This window comes from Arachis stenosperma, chromosome 6 (genome assembly GCF_014773155.1).
Source record: "Arachis stenosperma cultivar V10309 chromosome 6, arast.V10309.gnm1.PFL2, whole genome shotgun sequence".
Classification (NCBI taxonomy): domain Eukaryota; kingdom Viridiplantae; phylum Streptophyta; class Magnoliopsida; order Fabales; family Fabaceae; genus Arachis; species Arachis stenosperma.
The window spans coordinates 5,341,701-5,349,895 of record NC_080382.1 but is presented as its reverse complement, the minus strand read 5'-3'; positions in this window follow the sequence as shown (position 1 = coordinate 5,349,895).

Sequence of the window (8,195 nt, the reverse complement as noted above, 5' to 3'; positions counted from 1 at the left end):
ATTATCCGTCATAGATTTCATTTCATCTTTCATAGCATCTAGCCATAAATTGGAATTACGACTTTTCATTGCTTGTGAAAGTGCCATTAGGTCTTTTTCATCATAAATATCGTTGTCAGTCTCAACAAAATACACTACATAGTCACTAGAAATTATAGTTTTCTTATTTTAGTTGATCATCATAACATTGCATCATCAACCTCTTGTAAAGGTAGTGACATAACAGGTTCTCCCTCTTTTTGAGGTTGTTCTTGAACAATGTGTTCTTGAACATTTTATTATGAAGAGTTTGATCCTTCACTATATGATCTACTAGAATATTATCTTCATGATGTAGAACATCATTAATAAGTTGTTCTACATTGACCCTATCTATATAGGCATTATATTGAACAACCACTCTTGTACATGGAGAGGTTTGTCAAACATTATCATTTTCAATAATCTTAAGAAAACAATTTTTTTCACTTTTCACATCATACTCTAAAAACCTTACATTTTTAAATAATCTAAAATAGACACTTATTGTCCTTGGGTCTAACTTTTTTTCTTGTGGATTATAAATTTGAATTTTAGCAGGACAATCCAAATGCATATATGATTCAAATTAGATTTCCAACATTTTCATAATTCAAATGGCGTTTTAACAACTACCTTGGTTAAAACACTATTTAATATATATATGCGACTATTTTAAGGGCTCAACTCCACAAGGATAAAGGAAGATTGGAGTTGCTAAACATACTTCTCACTATATCCAGTAAAGTCCTATTTCTTCATTTAGCTACACCATTTTGATCTGGTGTACTAGACATGGTGTTTATGCCATAATACCATGCTCTTGAAAATACTTTACAAATAGACCAGGTGCTTGTCCACTTTCAATATATCTTCTGTAAAATTCTCCACATATATCTTATTTCATAATCTTAATTTGCTTTTTGCATTGTTTTTCTACTTTAACTTTATAACTTTAAAAGCGTCTAAAGTCTCATATTTATTATGAAGCATATAGAGATACATATATCATGAATAGTTATCAATAAAGGAGATGGAGTATTTATGACCACTTCAGGACATATCAGGATAACATATGTCATTGTGGATTATTTCTAATATGTCAGAATTCTTTTTAGCACTCTTTTGAGACTTTTTAATTTGCTTATCCTTAATACAATTCACACAAGTATCAAAATTAGTAAAGTCTAGAGATTCAAGAACTCCATTATTTACTAATTTCTTCATTCTTCCAATAGAGATGTGTCTCAACCCACGGTTCTCCAACATGGAGGATTTTTCATTTATAACATTACCATGCATAACCATTAAACCTGATGAAATACTATTAGCTAAATGGAATTTAAATAAATCACAAATTAAAAGATCACGTTTAATAATATTAGAATTTTTAATAATAACAATAATATCATCATAAAAATTTATACATAATCCTTGTTTTATAAGCATAATAAAAAAATTAAATTTTTAGAGAAATCTAGAATATAAATTTTTTTTCTAAATCTAAAATACAACCAGTACTTAATATAAGCCTAAATGTTCCAACAACTTTCACACGTAAATGCTTCCGATTGCCCATATAGATACTCAATTCACTTCCTATTGGTTTTCTTTTTCTTGTGAAATTCTGCATGGTATTTGAAATATGATTTTTTAGCACTAGAATTAATCCACTAAGTATCATGACATATTTCAACAAAATTAAATTTCAAATACGCTGAAAGAATAAGGTCACAAAAGTTAGTGCGTTTCTTCTCAAGTCAAACCTTAAACTTTGGGCATTCCTTCTTCATATATTCTTTCTTTTTGCAAAAGAAACACTATACACTCTCTTTCTTCATAGAACGAGATGCTTTACCCTTTCATTTCTTCTTATGAATTTGCTTCTTACTTTCCTTATTTGTTACCAATAGTACACTTTCACCAAGTTCGTGAATTAGCCTTCTTTCTTTTTGCACACACATTACCAGTAATTTATTGATGGACCATTTTTCTTTATGTGTGTTGTCAGAAGTCTTAAATAGAGGAAGAAAATTTAGAATAAAATGCACCAGAAATGAATCAGAGATCTAAACCACTAAAATCTTTAGTTGTGCTGCTATGTCTTTTAACCTCATGAATGACAATTGTGCCCTTAGAGTGCTTGCTAGTACCTTACTAGAAGACTCAAATTGTTCATCAATAGTCTTTATGTAATCTTTGACATTCCCGCAATCAGGAATTGAACCCCGAATACTAGTTGAAATACGAGACTTAATGAATATCATACTTATATGGTTGGATTTCTCTCACATAATGCTACCTTGGTCTAAGTACTAGCATCAGTAGATGTCGGAGGCTCTTCCCTACGAAGAGCATAGTCAAGATTTGCACACTCTAAGTGAAAGAAAATCTTATCCTTCCACTCCTTATAGTTGTCACCACTTAACAAATGAACTTCAGATACAATTTTAAATATTATTATTGCTGCAAATAATAAATCATGCTAACATTACTCAACTTTAAATAGGCATATCAAAATTCGTCACATATGATAATACATATCAATGCAAGTCATATCAAAATAAATATGAATCATGATATTAAAATCTACCTGTGCATAAAGACTTTAACATACATAATATTTATTATATTGACTAAAATATTAAAATTGAAAAATAAAATATCACTTAATATCTGTGGGCTAATTAAGAAATAAAATACTTTTTATTTTAATCTAATTATATGTGAATAACATAATAAATTCATATGGGTAAGTTTATTATATAATTCACAATAATTATAAATATATCATATTAATATTTATATGATTTTTTTAAATATAATTATTATTAAAAATGTTGTGGCTACTCCTCAATAAATCATATATTAATTATAATATGATATGCAGTGAAAGAATTGATATTACATGAAAAAATAAACATCATCATCAAATAAATAAATTCAGTGATATATGAAATAATAAAATCGAAAATAGTCCCTTAATAACCATCTTGATAACACCTAGAGGATCCAAAGTTCAGATTTCACTCAAAACAAATTTGTAATTTTGCATTAATTTTGAATTTAAACAAATGAACAACAACAAAAATATTGAAGCCCAGTTAAAAACAAAATGGGCTTAACATAATACAACCTTCAAACACATATAATATTTAATTATTTACTAATGAAAGTGTCCATGAAACCTAATGCCTGCATGTATAGCGCAGTATTCGTTCTTCTTTCCTCCATTAGTTTCATAAGTTTCCATCTTCTTTTTTCTTTTTGAATTAATGCAAAATGGAAATGAAGAACCAAAATGAAAAATAAGCACGCTAAGATTATTGCTAGTCCTCGCTCCACTACCACCGAAATAAAATCGGTGTCATTCAAGTCATGACGGTTTGAAAAAGTTTTTCAAAAATATTTATAGTTAATTATTCTCCCTTATCTTTGTTTAGGTCTCTAAATTAAATTTTAAAATGATTTTTTATTAAAAAATATTAAACACTCACTTCTAAAATAAATATGAATATTTTTTGGATGATGTTAAGTAACTTTAAAATTTAATATCAATTTAAAATTTTCTTTTTGAATTTAAAATTGTTTGTGCTTCTTTAGAAAATAATGGCTAGGTAGAGACAATTTTTATTCTGATGCCATATATTAATAATTTCATAAAACCAGTTATTTACGTATTTTTAACCATTGTCAATAATCCTAAACTACAAATCTACAGATTGAATCCGATTCATGTTCACCCTTATTTGCTAGCCTTCTATCTTCTCGACAATTTTTTTCTTTATTCATTTCAAGAATTTGCACTTTGATATTCCCCATCTAACTGGGAGGCCAAGATATTTTTCCATTGCCTTAGGTGGAAATCCCTAAGATATTTCCAATAGTCACTTGAGTTTGGATAGAAATTTGCATTCCAAAAAAAAAATATAAGACTTTTTTGAATTTATGACTTGTTCTAAATCTACAGTGTAGATGTTGAGAATTCATATAAGGTAAATCCAAAATTGCGAGAATCAAACCTGTCAAATTTATTAGTTCAATTGTTTCGATCGAAGTTTAACCGATTTAATTAAATATTAAATAAAATAATTAAAAAACTTATATTTAATTTTAAATATATAAATTCAACAATTTTTAACCTAATATATAACTAGAGTTCTAACTTAATTTTTTGAGATTCTTGGACAGCATTGACAGCATTGTCTTGTGGTTATTGATCACTTTGTGATTATTCTATCTTTAACATGTAACAACAACAAAATTATGAACAAAATTAACTCAACTAACAAATTTGACAGAATTATTCAACAACTCACAACTAGAACATTTAGTAAACCACTAAACTCAATAGTATTAACAAACAACAGTAGAATCGACAAAAATAAGTAACTCATAACTCAACTAATCAACAACTCAATTTCAAATAGCAGCAATAATAATTCCAAACAACAGTAATCAATAACTATCTAGTAATCCATTAAATTTTTTTTCTCTTCATCATGGCATGTACTTATTATTAGATGTCTTAAATATTTAAATAATATTACTTTATATGCTATAACTTTTGATTATTGTTTACATATTGATGTAAATTTTTTTGGTCCTTTACTAAGCTTCTATATCTGCCTTTGGTTATGAATGAAATAAAATAAAACCACTAAACTCAGACATTCAGTAAGTCACACCTCACAGCCCAACTAATCAGCAATTCAATTTCAAACAGCAAAAATAATTCCAAACAACAATAAAATCACTAAACTAATAACTCGCAACTCACAATCCAGCTAATCAATCTCTGTGGGTGGCTAGGATTCTTTGTTCTTTCAATTTCAATTTTTTTTAGTTTCAGAAAAGAGAAGGGTGGGAGTGAAATTAGGCTTCAGTTTCAGTTTCAAAATCCAAGTATTATCAAAGCCAAGTTATATTGCTTACCAGCAGTGAGGAAGAAGGGTAGTGACGGCAACACCAGCAAACATAGAGAGAGAGAGAGATCTCGGCAATAACGACGCGGTGCTACAAGGTTGTGGAGGTTGCGGTGGCTGCAGGTTGTACGATTGGGGGCTAAGGTTCTTTATGTTGTTCTTTCAATTCCAAAATTTCACTTCAGTTTCAGAGAGAGGAGTGTAGGACTAGGTCGGGGATTGGGGCCGTTGGGGATTTAGGGTTCTTTTTTTTAAGTGAAAATGGCACCATTTGGAAGGATTTTATTGAACTGAAAACCTTTCAATAAATCGGCCGATTACGATAGTTCACCGGTTAACTATCGGTTCGACCGGTTCTATAACCGATTTTTGGCTTTTTGCCAAACAGTTTCTAAGTGGAACTGAATCGGCCTAGTGACCGGTTCTCGGTTATCCAGATTAAATTAGCCGATCCGATTCAATTTTCAAAGCTATGTGTAAATCTCATCTTTCACAGATAAAACAATAATACAGTTATCAATAAATAAAAGATGTATTACACTAGAAGCAGTGGGAGCTAATTTGACTCCCGAAATAAGATTAGAAATCCGGGTTCTAATTATAATTTTCATGAACAAAAATAAGCTACCAATAACAACTATACAAGTTTGATTAACATCTCCAACACAATTAGTTTAATTGGTTCCCATCGAAAGCTGGTAGCCTGCTAGTGCTATAGAATAACTAAAATTTGAATAGGAATATATGATCATCTGCATATCTTGAATTCATATTGGGTTTAACATAGGCTAAAAGAGTTTCAAAAACTTGTCATAGTTTTCTCATTCTACTAACTCCTTTCCACCTCTCTAAAACTAATACAAGGAAGAAACACAATAGAGAATCTTAATAACAAAAGAAAATGTCTCCGGTACAAAATTTGCCACAACTAATTTATGTCTCTATTAGCACAATTTATTCACCACTTAATTGAGAACTTAAGTTTAGAAATGCATCCTCACTGCATGAAATTGTGAGACCTCCATTTGAATGATCATAATTGAATTCTTCCTTGTTGCTCCACACAAAACACAATATATTTGTATGAGGAGATGTAAAATGATTTGTGTTGTTTGAGAACATATATTGCATATAGTTACTAAGGGCTTCCTTTAAGCAATTTCCTTGAGAAATAATATTTGATAAGATGGGGTTAACCGTACCAAGTACAAGGGATCACAAGAAATCACATGTTATTGACATAAATCTTTATTAATGTCCAAGTGAAACCTAGTTCTTGCTCTTGCAATGTACTATATATCTCTTCCATTAGTTGGTAGACACACTATAAACATCTCACGTGTCTTAGGTTCTGATAATGAAATCAATAAATGATGATCAAGATTCAGGACCTTATCTATCGGTTTCTTAAACAAAGTATTTAAAGTACAAGAGTGAGCCAAACATAGGTACATGATACAGAACCAATAATATGAACTTCACCTTTCAAGCGAAACATGATGCAACATTAGACTTGGTTTGCATAGATGTGTTTATGTCATTTCAAATTTATCTCACAGATATATACTAGTTGGCTGTTACACCTTACCATTGAGTTGCATGAACTAACATGTAGGAGGCTATGACTATGATCTATTATAGGCCATTGTTTGAGAAGGTGGGGTATGCACTTAACACTAAAGCAGCATCACGTGATTTCATATGCATGACCCCATCTTTTAACCCCCTTCAACAATCATTTCTCTTGCCTTCATAAACAACACAACACAACTCGCTGGCAATCTGAAGATCAATACTTGAACACGTTCTTCTTAAGCATTAGAGCTTTCGCTTGCTCTTTCCATTCCTGATAGGGCTACACATGGATCGGATAATATCCGCATATCCGCGATAATTATCCGCATCCGATCCAAATTTTGCGGATATTCTCCGATCCGCAGAGCCATCGGATCGGATAAGATCCGATCCGCACTGTACTAGGATCGGATTGCGGATTTGCCAATGATCTCCGGATCCAATCTGCAAATCCGCATATCCTTACGTCTCATATAAATAACATAGTTTATGATATCTTATTTTTAATTTTTTATGTTATACTTTAACTTAGAAAAATTAAACTTAGATATTGTGTTATTATTTTTTTATTTGTTATTCAAGAGAACTTTTATTGATAATATTTTAGGAATAAATAGACTTAAACAGGTGAAAAATGAATTTTTTGGACATTTTTTTGTAAAAGCAACTAAATAGGGTCTTAAAACATTTGTTTTGAATTATGCGGATATACCTGATATCCGATCCGATCTAATCCGATCCGATCCGCAAGTATGCAGATCAGATCTAATATGAAAAATTGTGAATATCGTATCTGATCCGATCCGGTGAGTGTAGTGTGAATCGGATAGAATTACAGGCTATATCTGATCCGATCTGATCCGTGTGCAGCCCTAATTCCCAACATACACAAGAAAAATGGGTTTCCATTTTCCTGTCATCGAAAAGGCATCCTTCTCAGCTAAGCAAGCAACTTAAAATCCGCGGGAGCCCAATGGGTTATCTTGCAGTGTATGTCAGAGATAATCAAAGGCGTTATAAGTTTTCTCTCATTAGGAGGAATGAAATTCTCAACAGGAGAGACAAATTAGAACTCAATATTCTATCTCCGTGATCTTAGTTCAATCCAGGATTTCATTCTCAACCTTTCTTTCCACAACCATGATATTTAGGCACACTCACCATGCAATTAACTAAGTGGTATTGCAACAAAAAATTCTCCAATCCATTCTAACCATCTTCCTACAATTGTATCCTTTCTAGTTTTATACCTGCTCAAACCGACACCCCCCAAACTCTTGCACTCCAACTCCTCCCCTATCAGTCTTTAACCAATATGACCATACCAAACATGGGTATCGAACCAATAGAAGGCACCACCATCACCCTGAATAATCAAACAAGTCCAGGCTTCCAAGATGATTGTGTTAACCTTATTGGAAAAATTATGACCGATAGAGAGAGAAAGTACAAAACCGTCAAGAACTTACTAATAGGGATGTGGGACAATCCCAAGCACGTTTCTATATCAGAGGTAGGAAGGAACAAAGTTCTTGTAAGCTTTAAAGATAGACGCACGGGGAATAGGATCATAAAAAATGGTCCTTGGAATGTCAAAGGGCACTTGTTGAATCTGCAGAGGTGGCGATATGGAGAGGCAATAATGAACATTAGCCATGATTTCATGGAGTTTTGGAT